Genomic DNA, 19,220 nt, shown 5'->3' with positions numbered 1-19,220 from the left:
CACGCTCCCCAGCCCTGCTCAGATCTTGACCTTGGTCCTTAATTATGGCTGGGCTCCTAATCAGCACCCCCGCTCCCCAGGGAAGCGAGTTCCGTCCGCCCACCCCGTGGCCCCGGGCCTCGGTGTCCTAGCCTGGAGCGTGAAGGGGTTGGACCGGCGTGGCCCAAGCCAGTGGGCTTCTGAGCCTGTCCTGGGGGGGGGGGGTGTCCCCGGAAGCTCCTTCCTTCTCACAGGCACGTCCCCTTGTGTCGCCCTAAGGCGGCTGTGACCGCTGCCTCGGGCCCCGCCCGTGCTGGCGCAGAGCTGGGGCTGGGGGCCAGGGTGCCCCGCCCGACCTGCCAGACGGGGCTGCCGCTGCCGGTGTCCCCGCTGGGCTGGCGTCTGCGGTGTGTCTGTCCGGTCCTGTCCCGGAGCAGTTGCTGGGGAGGGGACGGGGGCTTGGGGCAGGTGCAGGCAGCCACAGGACCCTTCCATCTGCTCGCTCCTTCTCTTGGCAGCACTGGGCTCCTGCCCCGTCCGTGGGTCTGGGGCCTGGGGTCCCCTTTGACGGTGGGGTGGCCCCGGTCCTCTCAGAGGCACCCCCCTGCCCCCATGGCCCGGGGAAGATGCCCGAGGGCTTGTCAGCAGGGCAGGGATGAGTCATGGAGCAGGGACTGGCCGCGGAGACACAGAAGGCCGCGCCTTCCAGCCAAGGGTCGGGTTTTTTCCCTTGTTCTGGACTGGCTTTGTGGCTTTTACAAATTAAGCAGTTTTATCTTGTTCCAAGTGCTTGTATTTCAGCAGGGAGAGAATCTCCAAGAAGGGAACTTTCGACTGGGGAGCTGTTACTTAGCTCAGCTGGGCCTCGGGGGAGGGGGGTGGGGGTGGGAACGGGCCTCTCTCGGGTGACTTGCAGGCAGGGAATGTGGCAGCTCTCTGCTGTGCCGGGGACGTTGCTGTGGGGTCCTAGGAGGGCCGCTGCCCCTGGCTGGCCGGCGTCTGCCCGACCCAGTGAGGCACGGAGCGCTCACCTGGCGGGGAGACAGCCGGTGGTCTGCTCTTCTCGGGGCGTCCACGGTCGTGGGGAGGGCAGGGAGCTGGACACCCCTCACCTGTCCCTGCTTGTCTCTGAGTCCCCCGGGCACGTCTCACCCCGGTCCTGGACGGGCAGGTCACAAGCTGCCTGGACCTGCCTTGTCCTCTCTCACTTTATTTCCCTCATCGCCAAGACGAGAGGAGTGGCCAGGAGCCTTCCTGGCTTAGTTTCTTAGGGCTCTGACCTGGTCCCTGGAGTAGTTTCTTAGGGCTGCTGAGACCAAGGGCCACGGACTGGGCGGCTTAGCAACAGTGCTTGACTCTTAAAGTTCTGGAGGCTGGAAGTACAAATTCCAGGTGTCGGCAGGGCTGGTTCCTGGAGGCCTGAGGGGGGCGTTGTTGCCCTGTACCTCTCTCTCGGCTTCTGGGGGCTGCCCCCATCCCCGGTGATCCGCGGCCTGTAGGAGCGTCACCCAGTCTCCGCCTGCCGTCATGGAACCTTCCGTGTCCCCAATCTCTGCTGCTTCTCTCTTATGTGGACACTCATCACTGGACTTGGGGCCCCCTGGAGAATCCAGGATGACTGCCTCTCAAGACCCTTAACTGAATCATGCCTGCAAGACCCTATTTCCAAATAGGACCATGATCAAGGGTTCTAGGTGAGCAGGTGTTTTTTGGGAGGTTGGGGTGGGGGAGCACCATTCAAATCCTCCCCCCACCCCACCCCGGCCCAGGCCCAATGTGTCCTACATGCACAGGATGATTCCATGCCCCAGGTTCCTCCTTGTCCTACTCTGGACCTTGGGGTGTGGGGGCCACTAGCCTTTTTCCCTGGGTCTTGTGTGCCTGGTGGCATGTGGGGAGCTCAGCCTCGTGCGGAATCCAAGAGCCGGCCGGGAGACTGCCCTGCTTCCCTTCCACGCGGCTTCCTCCCTGGAGCTCCCCTGCCCGCGTGCAGCTGTCCCGGGCCGTTTGCCACAGCCAAGCCGTGCTGCAGGGTCCTGGGATCCCCGAGATCCTGAACTCTTTTTAAAAACTGTGGTAAAATAGGCACACCATAAAAAATTGCCGTTTTAACAATTTTGGGGTATATGGTTCAGTGGCATGAATAACTACACTCATGGGGGTGCCTGGGGGGCTCAGTCAGTTAAGCAGCTGCCTTCGTCTCAGGTCATGATCCTGCGGTCCTGGGATCGAGTCCCACATCGGGCTCCCTGCTCAGCGGGGCGTCTGCTTCTCCTTCTGCTTGTGCTCTCTCCCTCTCTCTCTCAAATAAATAAGTAAAGTATTTAAAAAAAAAAGCACACTCACATAGTTGTGCCGCCAGCCATGTATCTGCAGAACTTCTTCACCTTCCAGAGTGAAACTCTGTCCCCATGAAACATCAACTTTCCGTTCTCCCTCTCTGCCCTTGGCCGCCGGCATCCTACTTTCCGTGTCTCTGGGGTTGGACTGTTCCAGGTACCTCACAGAAGTGCAGCCCTGCACTATTTGTCCTTCCTGGCTTATTGGTTCATCCGTGTCATAGCAGGTGTCAGGGTTTCTTTTCTTTTCTTTTTTTTTTTTTTCAAAGATTTTATATATTTATTCGTAAGAGACCCAGAGAGCGAGGCAGAGACACAGGCAGAGGGAGAAGCAGGCTCCTTGCAGGGAGCCCGATGCGGGACTCGATCCCAGGACCCCAGGATCACGCCTTGAGCTGAGCCACCCAGGCGCCCCAGGTGTCAGAGTTTCCTTCCTACTTTGAGGCAGAAGGATAGTCCATCATCTGGATAGATCACGTTGTGTTTCTTCTTTTGTCTCTGGAGAGACATTTGGGTGGTTCTTCTGCCTTTTGGCTTTTGTGACAACTCCTGCTATGAACACGGGCGTGCGGGTATCTGCCCGAGACCCTGCTCCCAGACGTGCCGGCTACATGCCCAGAAGCGGCGTTACTGGATCAGGTGCAGTTTTAGTTTTGGTGGGAAGCTCCGTGCCGCCTGCCCAGTGGCTGCAGCATCTCCCATTCCCGCCAGCAGGGCACGAGGGTTCCGGTCTCCCGCACCCTCACCGACACTTGCCGTTTTATTTGCTTATTTCGTTTTCATGGATACCAGCCATCCTAGCGAGGGCGAAGTGGGGTCACGTTGTGGTTTTGCCGCGTACTTCTCTAAACGGCTGGAGATGGTGAACGCCTTTTCCTGGGCTTGTTGGCATCTGTGTGTCTTTGGGGGAAACGTTTCTTCAACCCCTCTGCCAAGTTTTTATTTTATTTTTATTTTTTATTTTTTTTCTCTGCCAAGTTTTTAATTGGGTCGTTTGTGTTTCGTCGTTGGTGGTAGGAGTTCTTTACATACTCCGCATATCAGTCCTTTATCTGATACGTGATTGGCAAGCATCTTCTCCCATTTTACTATTTTTTCTTTTGTTCCTCTGCTTTTGGTGTCATACCCCTTGCCACAGAGCTTTTCCCCTGAGATTTTTTTCTTAAGTGTTGTAGAGTTTTGACTCTGGCATTTAGGCCTTGGATCCATTTTGAGTTAATTTCTGTATATGGTGTGAGGTAGGGATCCCGATTCAGTCTTCTGCTCTCACGCCCAGGCTGGCTCCTCTGGGTGGCAGGGAGTGGGGAAACCCTGGGCTGGCCCAGGCCTTGAATGCCTCAGCTCTGGCCTGGAACATAGCTGGACATGTGTTGTGCCCGGGGAAGCCCAGACCGGGCCCTTCTGGGCTGACAGTGGAGGCCGGCCTGGGATGTCACCCTGGCTGTCTGTGTGTCAGAGTGTGGGGCTCCGCATCCAGTGGTCTGTCCCCATGTTCTTCTTTTCTTTTTTTTAAATTTTTATTTATTCATGAGAGACACACGGAGAGAGAGGCAGAGACACAGGCAGAGACACAGAGAAGCAGGCTCCCCCCAGGAACCCCGAAGCGGGACTCGATCCCAGGACCCCAAGGTCATGCCCTGAGCTGAAGGCAGATGCTCAACCACTGAGCCACCCAGGTGCCTGTCCCTGTGCTCTTCCCAGGAAGCCTCCTCCACCCATACTCTCCTGCTCTGCTTCTGCCCCTGCTCAGAGTTGTCATCCCTCTCGTCTTCCCTTCCACTCCGACAGATACTTCTGTCGCGGATTCCGCTGACAGGGTCGGTTGTGGACTCACAACCCCTTTTGGGCTGGGCATGTGACCGAGCAAAGGGCAGCGTAGGGCCTGAAAGAGCAACTGGGGAGATTTTGTCCCAGCAAGTGACCTGCACTGGGACGGCCGTCTCGGCCACAGCCTGAAGTCCAGGCAGATAGTGCGGATTTCAGCTCCTGGTGAACACTTCTGCCTTTAGACCTTTAGGTCCTCCTTCCTTTTCTTCTTCTTTTTTTTTTTTTTTTTTCAAACAAATGAGGAAACTGACGAGCAAAGCTGAGTAAACAAAGCAACACACCCCTGGGAAATGAGCGAAGTGGCACCAGCTCTAAAATTTTGCTAGAAAAATGGCCTGCTGGGGATCCCTGGGTGGCTCTGCGGTCTGGTGCCTGCCTTTGGTCCAGGGCGCGATCCTGGAGTCCCAGGATCGAGTCCTGCATCGGGCTCCCGGCATGGAGCCTGCTTCTCCCTCCTCCTGTGTCTCTGCCTCTCTCTGTCTATCATGAATAAATAAATAAATAAATCTTAAAAAAAAAAAAAAAAGATCTGCTTTGCATCTGGGTGGATCTGCGGGAGCCCGTGGGTGTGTCAGGGCCTTGGGGTTCGGTGGGCAGGACCCCGCACCCCCTGTGCTCCTCTCCTGCCTTCCCGCCACCTCCCACCAGACCGGCAGCAGTCTGTATTCTGCTTTGAGTTCACCTCCCGCCAGGCCATAGCGGGGCTGCCGATGGCGGGACCGTCCCACTCAGGTTGGTCCCGTGCGCATTTCAAGTATTTATTGAGGTCCCGCAAGGTGCAGGCGCTCGCCTTGGTTCTCGGCCTGGAGGAGCGAGGAGGATGCAGCCCTTGCTCCCTCGGGACTCTGTCTGAACTAGATGTCAAGCAGCTAGCCGATAAGCACGTGGGTAGATGATTCTAGACGCGGCTTAGAACAGGTGATGTGATCATTGCCACGTGCGCATGCCCGTGGGTATGTGTTGGGGAATTAATGGATGCCCTTCCCGAGGAGGCGACACTGAGCTGCAACTTGCATGACCAGAAGGACCCTACCGGACCAGGCCAATGTCCAAAGGAAGAGCTTCCAGGCAAAGAAAACAATATGCAAAGGCCCTGAGGTCGGATCATCAAGGTGACAGGTGGGGGTGGGGCTGGGTCTGGTCGTGCTGGGGAGGCCTGCTGGGTGCCCCGTGGAGGGGGCCTCAGGCCCGGGGTGCCCAGTGGCTGCTGAGTCACTGTGGGAGGCCCGGAGGGGAAGCAGGGAGGCCTGGAGGGGAGGGGGATGCCGTAGTCACTTTTTTGCAGCGCGAGACGGAAGGCCTCTGGTTGCTGGGTGGACCCGGGGGGTCGGCGAGGCCGCAGGTGCGCTGCCCTGGCGCCCAGCCCTGCCCTAGCGGCCCCTGACTTTAGGAGGGAGGCCTGCCCTGCCTGAACTGAGAGGATGCCAGCTGGGCGTCTGCTTGGCCAACCAGCAGGGAGGGGAGGCCTGGGAGGGGGACCCCGAGCAGGGAGCCTCCGGAGCAAATGCGGTGTGGGGGACGCAGCTCACAACTTCATGTCCCGCAAGGTCCTGAGTCTCCGGCAGAGTCACTTTGAGCGCTGATGTGACCCCACGTGCCCATCAAGGGACTGACACCCCCTCCTGCTGGTGTGGACCTAGCTCCCGTGCGTCCGCTCACCTGGCAAGCGTTGGCAAGGGGCATGAAGATTCAAGGGCCTCTTTCGCAGGATGGCGGATGGCAGGTGCCCTTGTGCCCCCGGCCCATGCAGGGGACGTTTTGGGCCGGGCCTTGCTTGCTACTGATTGTGCTCCCTGAGCACCTATGGGACACCTGGTGGGGGCGCACAGGTGTGATCCTGGGGTGCAGAAGGCTCACCCAGGCCGGAGACCTCACCATCCTGTGGCCTCGCTTCAGGCCCGCGCCCCCTCTCTGGCCCCCCGACCATGCGCCAGCCAGCCCACCAGGGTCCCGGTGCCCTGGCCAGGTGGCGTTTCCTTTCAAGGATGCAGGGCTCTCGGCCATGGTGCTGTGTGAGACAACAGAGGATGCTGTTACCTGATAACAAGCAAAGATGTGGGGGCTGGAGGGGGCGGTGGGCTGGGGGCTTGGGCTGCCCCTCTGTGCTGTGTGTTTAAGGGTGGCTGGGGGGGTGTACTCCAGGAACGCCCTGCGGCCCCCCTCCCGCCCCCGCCCCCGCCCCAGCTTGCAGCTCTCTGGGGAGGAGGGGACACAGAGGGGCCTGGGTTCTGGAGACCTGCCTGGTGGGTGCATGGGTGCCCTCATGGCTCAGTGAGGGGTGGGGTGGGGCCTGGGGAGGGAGGGGGCCGCACAGCAGGAGGGGGGAAGGACTGGGCTGCAGGAAGCTTTTCGCCCAGAAGGTGGCAGCACAGGCCGCCGAGAGCCGGGCCCTGCCGGGTTCCATCCTCCCGGTATCTTGGGGAAGAGGCTGCAGGGTGTTACTTCCCCTTCCCCTTGGGCTCCTGCAGGCCCGGCCACCCGGTGGCGGGTGGCAGAGTGGGAGTCACCTCGAGGCCCCCGAGGCCCCAGCGCGGGAGCGAGGACTCCCTCCTACACTGGCTGTGGCCTCCGAGCTTTGGGGGCTTCAGCGGAGGGGTCTCTCCTGCTACATCCTTCTCCTTCCCTATTTTTGGTGGATGTGTCTCAGTCTCTTAAATTTTCCCAGCTTGTTACTGTGAAAAATCTCCAAGACACAGCAAAGAGGAGAGAATTCTAGTGCCAACCCCCCCATACCTCCATCACCCCCATTGATGCACCTTTCGCTCTCTTGGCTCCAACTCACGTCCGTCCCTCCATCTGCCCACAGTCTGTGTGATTTTGGGGACCCCTTTTCAGAATAAGCTGCTGCTATCTGTGTGGATTATCCTGCAAACACTTCAGCTTGCTTCTCATTAGCTAGAGTCCAGTATTTGTTTATGGTTCTTTTTCTTTGAGGTAAAACATGTACGTGCCACGAAACTCCCCAGATCTTGAGCATTGCCCCTCTGAGTCTGGACACAGACTTACACTGTGCCTCCCAATCCCTATTGGGGTACAGAGCATCATCCCCATCCCTGCTCCTTGCCAGGCGGTTTCTGCCTCCACCTTCCTAGGGGCAGCCAAAACTCGGGTTTTTCCCTCTATAAATTAATTTTGCCAGTTTGCGTGGGTTTTTTTTTTTTTTTTAGATGTATCTGTGTTTCCGCCAGCACCAGTAGTTTGTCCCATGATTGCTGAGTGGTCTTCATTTCATGTTTCCAGTGGAGACTCTTATGAATAAGATGCTGCTGTGAGTATTCTTTTCTTTAAAGATTTTTTTAAAAAGATTTTGTTTATTCACGAGAGACACAGAGAGAGAGAGAGATGCAGAGACACAGCAGAGGGAGAACAGGCTCCCTGTGGGGAGCCTGATGCAGAACTCGATCCCAGGACCCCAGGATCACGCCCTGAGCCAAAGGCAGATGCTCAAGCACAGGCGCCCCAAAGGATATATATATTTTTTTTAATTTTAAGTAATCTCCATACTCAACGTGGGGCTCGAATGCACAACCCTGAGATCAAGAGTCGCACGCTCCGCCAACTGAGCCAGCCGGCCATCCCTCCTATGAGCATTCTTTTTTTTTTTTTTTTAAGATTTATTTATTTATTTATGATAGACATAGAGAGAGAGAGAGAGAGAGAGGTGCAGAGACACAGGAGGAGGGAGAAGCAGGCTCCATGTCGGGAGCCCAATGTGGGACTCGATCCCGGGACTCTAGGATCGCGCCCTGGGCCAAAGGTAGGCGCTAAACCGCTGAGCCACCCAGGGATCCCCTGCTATGAGCATTCTTATACAGTGGTGCATGTATGGACATACGCTTCCATCTGTCTTGTGTAAATACCAAGTAGAATTATTGGACCAGAGGGTAGGTGGGTATGGGTTTACTTTGACAAGAAACGGCCAGATCTTTTCCTAAAGTGGCCATACCATCTTACACGTACCATGTCCTCGCTGGCATTTGGTGCTGTCTCTCCTTATGATTCCCTCCTTCTGGTGAGTGTGTAGCGGTATTTCATTTAGGGCTTCCATTTGCATTTTCCTGATGACTAATGCTGGCGAGCACATTCTCATTTGCTTACTGGGGACTCGTCTACTTTTCCTTTGTGAAGGGTCTTTTCAGATCCGTTGCCCATTTTCAAAGTAGGCTGCTTGACTTTTATTCTTTCTGGATGCTGGTCTTTTGTCAGATGCATATACTGGAAATATTCTTTTCCTGCCCTGTGGCTCACATATTCATTTCTTAGTGTGATTATCTTTGGATGAGCAAAAGTTTGTCATTTTAATTTTGATGAAATCTGATTTAACAGACTGCTTTTCCTCTGTGGTTACCGCTTTCTGCGTGCTTTATAAGAACCTTTGCCTGCTCCCACGTGGCACAGAGTGTCTCAGTGGTTTTTTTCTAGAAGCTTTATGATTATAGCTTTTATGTTAGGTTTTACAAATCATCTTTTGTGTAATGAGGTAGGGGGTTAAGGTTCAGTATGTTGGGTTTTGCTTGCTGCTTTGTTTTTTTCCGTATGGATATCCAGTCGTTCTAGCACCATTTGTTGAAAAGACATCGCAGAACCTTGGCACCTTTGTTGGAAATCCATTGAATTTGTATATGTGGTTCTATTTTCAGAGTCTATCACATTGTACTGATATTTTGTCTATTCTCTGGCCAGTACCACACTGTTTTGGTTAATGTGGCTTCATAATAAGCTTTGACATAAGCTCTCCCAATATATCTAAAACATTGCTTTACATGTTCTTTTTATTTATTTATTTTTTAAGATTTTATTTTTTAAATATATTTTTTATTTATTTAACATTTTTAAATATATTTTTTAATATATTTTTTTATTTTTGTATATTTTTTTTATTGGAGTCAATTTGCCAACATACAGTATATAAAATTTTATTTTTGAGTGATCTCTACACCCAGTGTGGGGCTTGAACTCACAACCCAAAGATCAAGAGTTGCGTGCTCTACCAGACTGAGTCCACAAGATGCCCCTAGACACTCCTGGCCTTTTAAATTTCCTTATAAATTTTAGAAGTAGAGAGTCAACCATTTTATTTTTTGGTGCTGTTGTAATTTGAGTATATATTTTAAAAATTTCATTTCCAATTGTTCGTTGCTGGTATATAAAATGCAATTGGTTTTTATATATAAACCTTATATTCTGTGAACTTGTCAGAGTCATTTTTTTATCCTAGTACTTGTTTTATTTATTTATTTCTGATCTTGATTCTTTTAATTATTTTTTCTTGCCTTATTACATGAGCTGGAACTGCCAGTACAATATTGAATAGAAGTCAGTAGACATCCTTGTCTTGTGCTGGAACGTAGGATGTTAACTATAGATTTTCTAAATATGCTCTTCGTCAGATTGAGGAGATTCCTTTCTCTCGCCCTAATCTGCTGGAGTTTTTAACATGAATGGATATTGACTTTGACAAATACTTTTTCTGTTTCTATTGAAATGATCATTATTTTCTCCTTTGTTCTACTAATAAGGTGAGTTACAATGATTGATATTTGAGTATTAAACCAAGCTTGGATTCCTGGAATAACTCCCATATGGTGATGATATGTAATCCTTTTTATATATTGCCAGATTTGATTCGCCTAGTTTTTTTGTAATGGATTTTTTATGTAGACCCATGAGGGATATTATCGGTGTGGTATTTCTTGGTTAGTTTGTTTTGGTAAGGCCTTTGCGAGTGGTCTTTTGGCCTCATTAAATGAGCTCAGAAGTGTTCCCTCCTCTCCATTTTTTTTTTAAAGTTTGATTGATTGATTGATGATAGACATAGAGAGAGAGAGAGAGAGGCAGAGACACAGGAGGAGGGAGAAGCAGGCTCCATGCCGGGAGCCCGACGTGGGACTCGATCCCGGGGCTCCAGGATCTCACCCTGGGCCAAAGGCAGGCGCTAAACCACTGAGCCACCCAGAGATCCCCTCCTCTCCATTTTTTGTAAAAGTTTGCATAAAATTGGTGTTCTTTCTTTCTTAAGTGTTTGGTAGAAGTCAATAAGGATGCCATCTGTCTCTAGAGTTTTCTTCCCGGAAAGCTGTTTTTTTAAATAAGTTCTTGTATCAAATATGTTAAATGAGTTTAGTATTTAATTGAATACATTAAATGTATTTGATACATCTAGAGAGTTAGTCAAGGTTTTTACTTCCTCTTGTGTCAACTTGCATAAGTTGTGTTTTGAAGAAATCTGTCCATTTCATGCAAGCTGTTGAATTTATTCATGTAAAGTTGTTCATAGGGGTGCCTGGGTGGCTCAGTCAGTTGAGTGTCTGCCTTCAGCTTCGGGTCATGATCCTGGGGTCCTGGGATTGAGCCCCACGTTGCATCATCAGGCTCCCTGCTCAGCAGGGGGCCTGCTTCTTCTTCTCCCTCTGCTGCTCCCCCTGCTTGTGCTCTCTTGCTCTCTCTCTGTCAAATACAATCTTTTTTTAAAAAAAAAATGGTTGTTCATAATTTTCCTTTATTATCATTTTAACATCTATAGAAGCTTAGGGATAACCCTTCATTCCTAACACCGGTGATTTATGTTCTCCATCTCTCTTTTCTTTTTCTCTCTCATCACTCTAGCTATGAGTTTATTGATCTGTAGATCTTTTTTAAAGAACGAACTCTTGGCTTTATTTTTTTTTTTTTTGTTTCCTTTATTTCTATCCTTATCTTCATGACTTCCTTCCTTCTGCTTACTTTGATGTATCAGTCAGGTCCTAGGCAGGAAACAGAAACCACAGCACACAGTAGTTTGAAGAGCAAACTGTAATACAAATAATCATTAACAGGTAAAAGCTAGTTTGCTATGAAAAGGGTAAAACAAGACTGTGAGGAACATAGGGCACTGAGTAAAGAAGCAGCTACTTCAGAAGGAAACACAGGGGAAGCTTTGTCGCTTTAGATTTGGCAACAGTTTCTTGGCCAGGACATCAAAAACACAGGCAACAAGAGAAAAAAATAAAACAACAACCAGATAAATTACATTTCATCAAAATTTAAAACTTTTGTGCCTCAGAGGCGCCCTGAACAGAGGGCAAAGGCAGTCCGCAGAATGGTGGTGGTGGGGGAGTGGAGGAAATATTTGCAAACCATATATCCATAAGGGATTAATATTTAGAATATATAAAGAACTCCTACAACCCAACAACAACAACAACAACAAAAAACCCATTAAAAAACTGGCAAAGGAACTCAAATAGCCCTTTCTCCAAAGAGGACACACAGATCCCAACAAGTCCAGGAAAAGATGCTCGGTGTCCCCGATCATTAGAGCAACACAGATCAAAACGGCAATGAGATAGCACTTTATGCTCGCGAGGATGGCTATTATCCAAAAAACAGAGGATACCACGTGTGGGTCAGGATGTGGAGAAATTGGAGCCCTCGTGCTCTGTTGTTGGGACCGTAAGGTGGTGCAGCCACTGTGGGAAGCAGTATGGAAGGTCCTCAAAAACTTAAACCTAGGATCCTCACGCGATCCAGCAGGTCCACTTCTAGTTGTATTCCCCGAAGACCTGAAAGCAGGGGCTCTCGCAGGTGTGCGTGCATGTTCACAGGAGGCCGTGGCCGGCGGGGCTGGCGTGAGGGGAATGGGAAGTTAGTGTCTGAGGGGCACAGAGTTTCAGTTTGATAAGATGAAGAGTTCTAGAGATGGGTAATGTTGATAGTTGCACAACCACGTGGCTGTCCGTGATGCCACGGAAATGTAGGCCTCAGTATTGTCAGACGGTGAATTCTTGTGTTGTGGATGTTTCACGACACCCACGCGAGGAGCAGAGGTACCTGCGGGGCTGCGGGGACAGAGCACGGGAGGAAGCGAAGGACTCGGAGCCCCGGCAGCCCTGCCTCCCTGGGTCGGGGCCCCAGGCCTTGCTGGAGAGAGTGTGTGGTTGCCACGGAAACCCGTGGTCTCCTGGTGGCAAAACGTTCTTCCCAGAGGGTGTTGGTGGGGCTGGTCTGTAGGAGCAGCTTACGGGGTGGCAGAGAGGGCGTGGGCAGGTTGGCGCTGGTCCAGGGGAAGTGTTGGGGGGCTGGGGGCCGAGGGGTTAGAGCTGGTGCCGGAGACACCCAGGGAAGGGCGGGCCCCAGGCTGCCCAGGAAGAGAAGCCCCTTCCTCTGCGGTGCCCGAGGGAGCCTCTCCCTGTCTCTCCTCCTGCGCCGTGTGTGTGTCTGTGTGCGTGCAGAGGAAATGATTCACACCCAAGTGCAAAGGTGGGGGTCAGAGCAGGAGCCCCTGGAGGAAACGGGGGGGGGGAGGGGGCAGGAGATGTGACAGATATGGGAGAGGCTCCCTGCACACCTAGAAGGCCCGGTGGAGATTTCCGCAACGCCCAGGATGGGGCTTCAGTCTCATTTCTGAAGTTCACTCTTGTGTCATGAGGCCCGGGATCCTTCGAGGTGAAAGGAAAGGAAGGAACAGGACTTCCCCTGCAGGGCGTGTGCGTGTGCACGTGTGTGTGCGTGTGTGCGTGCGTGCATGTGTGCACAGCTCTCCTTTCACATTTTACCATCCTCCTGACCACCACGAAGAACTTCTGCGAACCTCTCCCCCCTGCCCGGTGTTGCGCGTGGTGGGACGTGTGCACACGGGCATGCAGGCGTGAGTGGGCACACACACACACACACACACGCACACACATACGCACACAGTCAGGGGCGAGCACTCCTGCAGATTGTACCTAGGCCTGGCAGGAAACCGGACTCTGGGAAACTTCAGGCCCCACCTTTGGCACAAAACTGTGCTTTTTGTTGCTGTGCATTCAAGGGAACAGAAAGCGGGGGTGGGGCAGGGACGGTTTATGTGCAGAAGAGCACTTCTCACCAGTATCCCGTGCAGTTGGGGGCCGGTTTGGGAGGTTCATGTCCCAAGCTCGGGGGGCAGAGGCGGTGGGGCTCGGGATTCCCATCTGAGCCCAAGGAGACTCGCAGGCCGGGAGTGGGCCCGCTCCAGGCTGGGGCTCCTGCAGTTCTGGGCCAGGATCCTGGGATCGCCCCGGGAAGGACCCTCAGCCAGAACCCCGCCCAGTGGCTCCCCACGTCAGCTCAGGGCAGGTGGGCAGCCTAGGAAAACACCAGGTCCAGGCCGACCCCCCAGACCCCTGCATCCAACGAGGTGGCGGTGGGAGCGAGAAGGGGCCCTGGGCAGGTGCTCCGGGGGCACGGTGGGAAGGCCTGCGGGTGCTTGCTGACCGAAGCCGGGGTGGGCCGCCGCCGGGCCCCACCGATGACATAAAATAGCGGATGCAGACTCAGGCTGCAGGAGGGGGGACGTGGCCACGGGGCCACCCTCGCTCAGTCCCTGGACGGGTGTCCTGTCATAACAGGTGAGGGCAGACCCCGGTTCTCTCATGGTTCCAGGGCCAGGAGTCCACGGTCAGGGCTGGTTCCCTCTGAGGATCCAGGGGGAGTCGTCTCCGTGCTTCTACCTCGTGTCCAGTGGCTGCTGGCCTTCCGCAGCTTCTAGAAACCTCACTACGGGGCTGCCTCTGGGAGTCTCTGTGTTCACACGCATTCCCTTCTCTTACAGAGACACAAGTCACTGGGTTTGGGGCCCGCCCTCACCCGGATGCTCTCATCTTAACTCCATCACATCTGCAAAGTCCCAATTTACAAATAAGGTCGTGTGCACAGGTCTGGGTGTTAGGGCTTCAACATGCCTTTGTGGGGGACACAGCTCGACCTGCAGCAGAATCCATCTGCCGAGGGGCCTCTCCAAGACTCAGGTGTGAAGGAGGATGTGGGTGGACAAGAGAGGGCCTTGGGTCAGGGGGACTCAGATGCCATGGGGAGGGGGCGCTCGGAGAGAATCAGGGCAGGGGTTGGGAGGGGACCTGTGTCTGAATAGCTGGATGGTCGTCACATGGAAGGAGAAAGGGACTTCGTTTGAGTTGCTCCAAAATGCACAGCCAGTGCCAGGTCCCAGGAAGTGCAGCTTGACTCATTACATAAAGAGGCATTTTGGGGGCACCTGGGGGGCTCAGTGGTTGAGCGTCTGCCTTTGGCTCAGGTCGTGATCCTGGAGTCCCACGTCAGGCCCTGCATGGAGCCTGCTTCTTTCTCTACCTGTGTCTCTGCCTCTCTCTCTCTCTGTGTCTCTCATGAATAAATACAATCTTAAAAACAAAAAAAAGGCATTTTGCCCACAGGTTGGATTTTCTGACAATGGAATAGGCTGGTTCACAGAGTAGTGAGTTCCCCATGCCTGCAAGTATTCAAACGCGGACTGTATGGAGATTGTTCAGGAGAGCTGTAGAAGGGACCTCTGAGGTGCCTGCCGGGACCGGGTGTCTGTTATTTTAAGAGAACTTAAATCTCAAAGTGTAACGATGTGGGGAACATGCCTAAGAGGGACGGGGGTGGGGGGCCTTCTGCTCAGGCCCTACGCATTCTGCTTTGTCTTTTCGACTGGGGGTCAGGCTGGGCTTGATCCTGCAGCGCTGTCTCCTGGGCCCTTTGCCTCTGGTTCCTAGGGAAGCCTCAGCCCCGTGGCCCACCTGCCCAGGCCCCGACATCGTAATCAAGCGTCAGACGGGTCTGGGGAAACGTGTGCAGGCAGTGACACGCGTGGATGAACACCTGGCTGTGTGTGGCACGTGTGGGCACCTGCCCCCGCCGAGGCTGCCTGGCACAGGGCCGCCGCCCCCCCGCCGCCCCGATCTGCTCTCCTGGGTCTCAGGCAGCTTCGAGAACGCCAACTATTGATGCCTGCCACCTGCCAAGCTCTGCTTTAAGCACCTAATAACACGGGTCTGATGTGTTTTTTTTACTTGCTTAGCAAACCTGTCACACTTGCTCTGTGCCGGGCACTGTTCTAAGCGCTTTACAAAGGGTAACTCGTTTTCGATCCACCGTAACTTTTTGAAGTAGACAATGTTTATCCCCCATTTTATAGATGAAGAGAGTGAGGCATATGGGGTACAGGGACTTGCCCCAGACCTGCCCCCCACGTCTCCCAGCGCACACGCACACATGCACACAGCCATTCGGATTCACTCTCACACGTGTGCTCGACGGTGGCTGTTGTCCCCGGACGTGAAGTGGGTCTCTGAGCGGCCGGGGCCCTGGTTGGGGTCAGCATCTCGCTGCGGACACCGAGGGGCATTCCCGTAGCCTCAGCCTGTGGCCAGGCCCGTCTCCCGGGACCTGGATTTCCCCCAGAGCCCCTGCCCGGCCCGGACGGTGGGTGCCCCGCCAGCCCCTCCCACCACCGCTCTGCTGCCGGCGGACCTGGGCACCCAGCAGCTGTCAGGGAAGGAAGTGACACTTGAGCCTCCGGGAAGCTTTGGGAGAAGCAGCTGCGGGGCCGTGCCACCTCCTGCTGCCACCTCCCTGCCCCCGAGGACGGGCACGGATAAAGAAGCGCTTGAGCGTTCCCAGCGTGGTGCCTGCTGGTCACACGGGGCCAGCGAGGAGCTGCCCTCGTGTCCTGTGTGCTGGCCACACACCAGCCCAGGCCGGCGCCGCCTGCAGACACCGGCTCCTCATTGCGCCAAGACCCGCTATTTCACGGGGAGACTGAGGCCCAGAGATGTCGAGAAACCTGTTCCGTCTCCACCAGCCAATAACTTAGCAGAGGCAGGACTTCTGAGGGCCGTGCGACCCCCAAGTCCACATTCTTCATATTGCCTCAGGCCCAGAAGAGGATCAGGATGGTTTTCCACGAGCTGATTATTCCATGGTCTGTGGCACTTGGCCGCTCGGCTCATTGTAGTTGCTCAATAAAACGCTGAATGAATGGGTGGGTGCTCCCCCGTTGGCCGGCAGGACCGAGGGCTGATGGCTTGGGCCCAAACGCCTGTCTCCGTTCCCTGGCCCAGCGTCTCCCCTTGGGGTATGTGACCTTGAAAACAGTGACCCCCTCCGTCCTGCCTGGGACAGGACAGCGTCTCTTGAGTGGCGTCAGGAGAGCAGCTGGGGATTACCAGCGCCCTGTGGCTGGCAGGCCGTGCGCCAGATTCCTGGCACGGCTGTGTGGGTGATTGTCAGCCACATGTGTGTGCACAAGTAGGGCTTGGTGCAAACGCATCCCCCCCCGTCCCCCGTCCCTCGTCCCCCGCCCTCCCGCACCAGCCCCCTGGGTGGCTGCCAAGAGTCTGCTCTGGAACGTTGGCCACAGGGGGGTCTTGCCTTGTGTCCTGGCTGTTGTGGTTGTTCATTCATGTCACGGGGCTGTGCACAGGAGCCTGAGCGTGGATTGTGGGTCATGCGTGCATCCTACGCCCCTTCCCATTGGGGCATCACGGGGGGGTGGCAGAGACACCCGCCTCCAATCTCACGCACAGTGGCTGCGGCATCGGAAGGCCCTTGCGCGGTGAAGGGCTCCCGTGGGGCCCACACGGACTCCTCCTCCGTGCCAGGGTTCTGAGTATCCATCCTTAGGAGAAAACCAACATCCGGATCTCTGAGTGGTGCAGGGTGGGTGAAGGCGTTCCAGAGAGGACGCCTTGTGGGTGAAGGCGTTCCAGAGAGGACGCCAGGCCAACCAGGGACCTGGGGCTTAGACTCCTGCGAAGGTTCACTCAGCAGACGGGTGCAGCATCCCGGCCCCGTCCCGTCCCCTCAATGCACACCGCGTGCCCCTCAGCTTCGCCCGCACAGCCCACGTCCCGTGCACCTGGCCTGGCCTCCAGCCCAGTCTCCTGGGCCTCTGGAGCCTTCTGCGAGGACTCAAAGCCACAGCCCCTGCTGCCCATGATTCTGCGTCGGGCTACACAGATGGACGTGAGGTTGTCCCGGCAACTCCACGGATGGATCCCTGGGGCCTTGGCAGGCTCTTGCCTTTCTTGCACCTGTGCCCCCCATGGGGAAATTCGGGGATGGAGAGGCTTGCCTCCCTGTGGCTTCTCAAGGATTCAAGGAGGTGATAGCGCAGGAAACAATGTAATAGTAATCTTAAATGTAATAAATGCAGTGGGCTGCAGGCAACGCCCGCCCTCGCCCTCGGGAAGGAAGTGGGGCTCCTCCTCCTGCTTTCCTCCATCTGTTCCCCCTCCCCCTTACCGCCTCCCCCATGCACTAGCACTAGCACTACAGTTCCCTGGCCCCAGTGGCCCCGTCAGTCCTACCTTCTCTCTGGGTCTCTAAGTGGGGGCTCTAAGTGGGCTGCCCCAGCCAGGGGGTTCCGACTGGCCGCAGCCCTCAGCCTGCTTCTCAGTCTGCCTGGGGCCTGCTGGGGGCTAGGGGGCAGCCTCGGGACACAGGCCCGGAAGGGGGCTCTTGGACCGAGGGCCGTCTGGCAGGACAGAGCCCTGCGGGGAGAGGGCAGGCGCCACTGGAGGGGAAGCTATCGAGACGCTCGCTAGTGCTTTATTTATGACTTCGGATGTTTGCGGGGTGAGCAGAGCATAGTGAAGAAGTCATTGGCCCCACGTCCAGAAGTGTCCGCTGGGTGGCTGGACAGGGCTGCTGGGTGGGGGTGCTCCCTGGGCAGGCAGACAAGGCATGGGGCAGGGGCTGACGTGCGCTTGGCATCTGTCACTCGCCAGGCACTGTGCGCGGGAGGGAGCGCTGGCATCGGGGCCGGCCCACGCTCCCCTGCAGAACCTTCCAGGTGCAAGTGGGGAGGGCATAGTCAGGACTGAGAAGCCAGGGCCTTGAACCTTTAAGGCATGCGCTCAGTAAGCCTCCATCTGACAGTCTTCAGGGGGAGGGAGAAGGCGCATCTGCACTTGCAGGGCTGCATTCCGACGCGTGGGGGTCTGGCCTGCCCCGACCGCTGGTGTGGCTCCCCGTACCTCTCTCCTCCCTCCGTGGATTGTGAAAATGGCCAGACATGCAGCAGCGTTGGAAGCATTCTACGGTGCATACCCGCATGCCCATCCCTCAGATTCCACCATCGGCACCCAGTTATGCCCCTCTGTCCACCTGTCCCTCCTTCCATCCCTCCGTAGGTCCCCCTTGGTGTTACTGCTGGTGCATTTCTTTAAGATTTTATTTATTTATTCATGAGAGACACAGAGATATAGAGAGGCAGAGACACAGGCAGAGGGAGAAGCAGGCTCCCTATGGGGAGCCCAGTGCAGGACTTGATCCCAGGACCCCGGAATCATGACCTGATCCCAAAGCAGACGCTCAACCACTGAGCCACCCGGGTGTTCCCCAAGTTCCTATTTTTATGCCAGACACTCACTGCCACCGATCCCTTCACTCTAGGGGATTGCTGTCCCTCGTACATGGGGGAATCGGGGACAGCTCAGAGGGGTGAAGTAACGCGCCCGCGATCCTGCTGCCGGGTGAATGGCCAGCCCGGGTCTGCACGCAGCAGTCGCACCTGGAGCCCGGGCCTCAGCTCCTACAGATGTTCTGAGGCACATGCTTTGTCTCTGACATGGCCACGTCTGTTCTGTGCAGCACAAGCTGTTCGCGTTGGTGACCTCTCAAGGTCCATCTCGACGCAGAACTTTCCAGAGCACTCCGGGCCTACTCTGGGCATGTATTGTTTAGGCGTCCCCTCTGCCTTATGCGAGCATTTGTCCTCTGTTAAGCTCAGACCTTTGTTTTCCGATTCCCGATACCCAAACAAGCAAACGGGACACACCTTGGGTGAACTGCACTGTTCATTCTGCTGCGACTATGTTTATTGTATCAGACTCTGCCAGAGGCGTAGTGCATAAAGCTTAGACCGACTGCCTTGCCCCAGACTGGCAGGATGAGGGGCACACACGCTACCAGTCAGGGAGCTGGCTGGCTGCGTAACAAAGGCTGAAACAGCAGAGGCTTATGCAACAGAGAGATTAATTTCCCTTCTGCTTCCCTGTCCACGTATAAGCAATCGTGATGGCGCAGCGCGGGGGGACACACAGTGTGCTCCGTTGCTGCTCTGGCATCCTCCCCATGCAGCGTCTGTCTTGTGAGAGAAGACGGCTGCTGTGGTTCCTGCCATCACATCTGCACTCTAACTGGGGGAAGGGGCAGGAGGGCCCCCCATTGGCCCTAGCTGTTTGGGGAGGCGAGGGGGCACCGTGGGCCAACTCACTTGCCCCCAAAATGAGCCCACTGCGGCTGTCCGATCGTGTCAGCTGGCGGTGCGCGTGCCCCTTGCCCACTCTG

The 19,220-nt window shown here is 55.1% G+C and overlaps 1 protein-coding gene across 4 annotated transcripts in view; it reads left to right on the top strand.

The window, feature by feature from the left end:
- The window catches only part of SEPTIN9 (septin 9), a 145,846-nt gene that overhangs the window by 26,852 nt on the left and 99,774 nt on the right, over window positions 1-19,220 (top strand). Inside the window, exon 1 of one of the 4 annotated variants that reach the window (XM_035720730.2) lies at window positions 7,313-7,413. The exons of the other annotated variants lie outside the window; for them this stretch is intronic. The gene's annotated coding sequence lies outside the window, so the exon portion shown is untranslated. Of the gene's footprint in view, window positions 1-7,312; window positions 7,414-19,220 lie in introns of those variants that run through there. 4 annotated transcript variants of the gene reach the window in all.

This window comes from Canis lupus, chromosome 9 (assembly GCF_003254725.2).
Source record: "Canis lupus dingo isolate Sandy chromosome 9, ASM325472v2, whole genome shotgun sequence".
NCBI lineage: Eukaryota > Metazoa > Chordata > Mammalia > Carnivora > Canidae > Canis > Canis lupus.
Note: the sequence above shows the minus strand (reverse complement) of the source record. Positions and strands in the feature narration are given on the sequence as shown.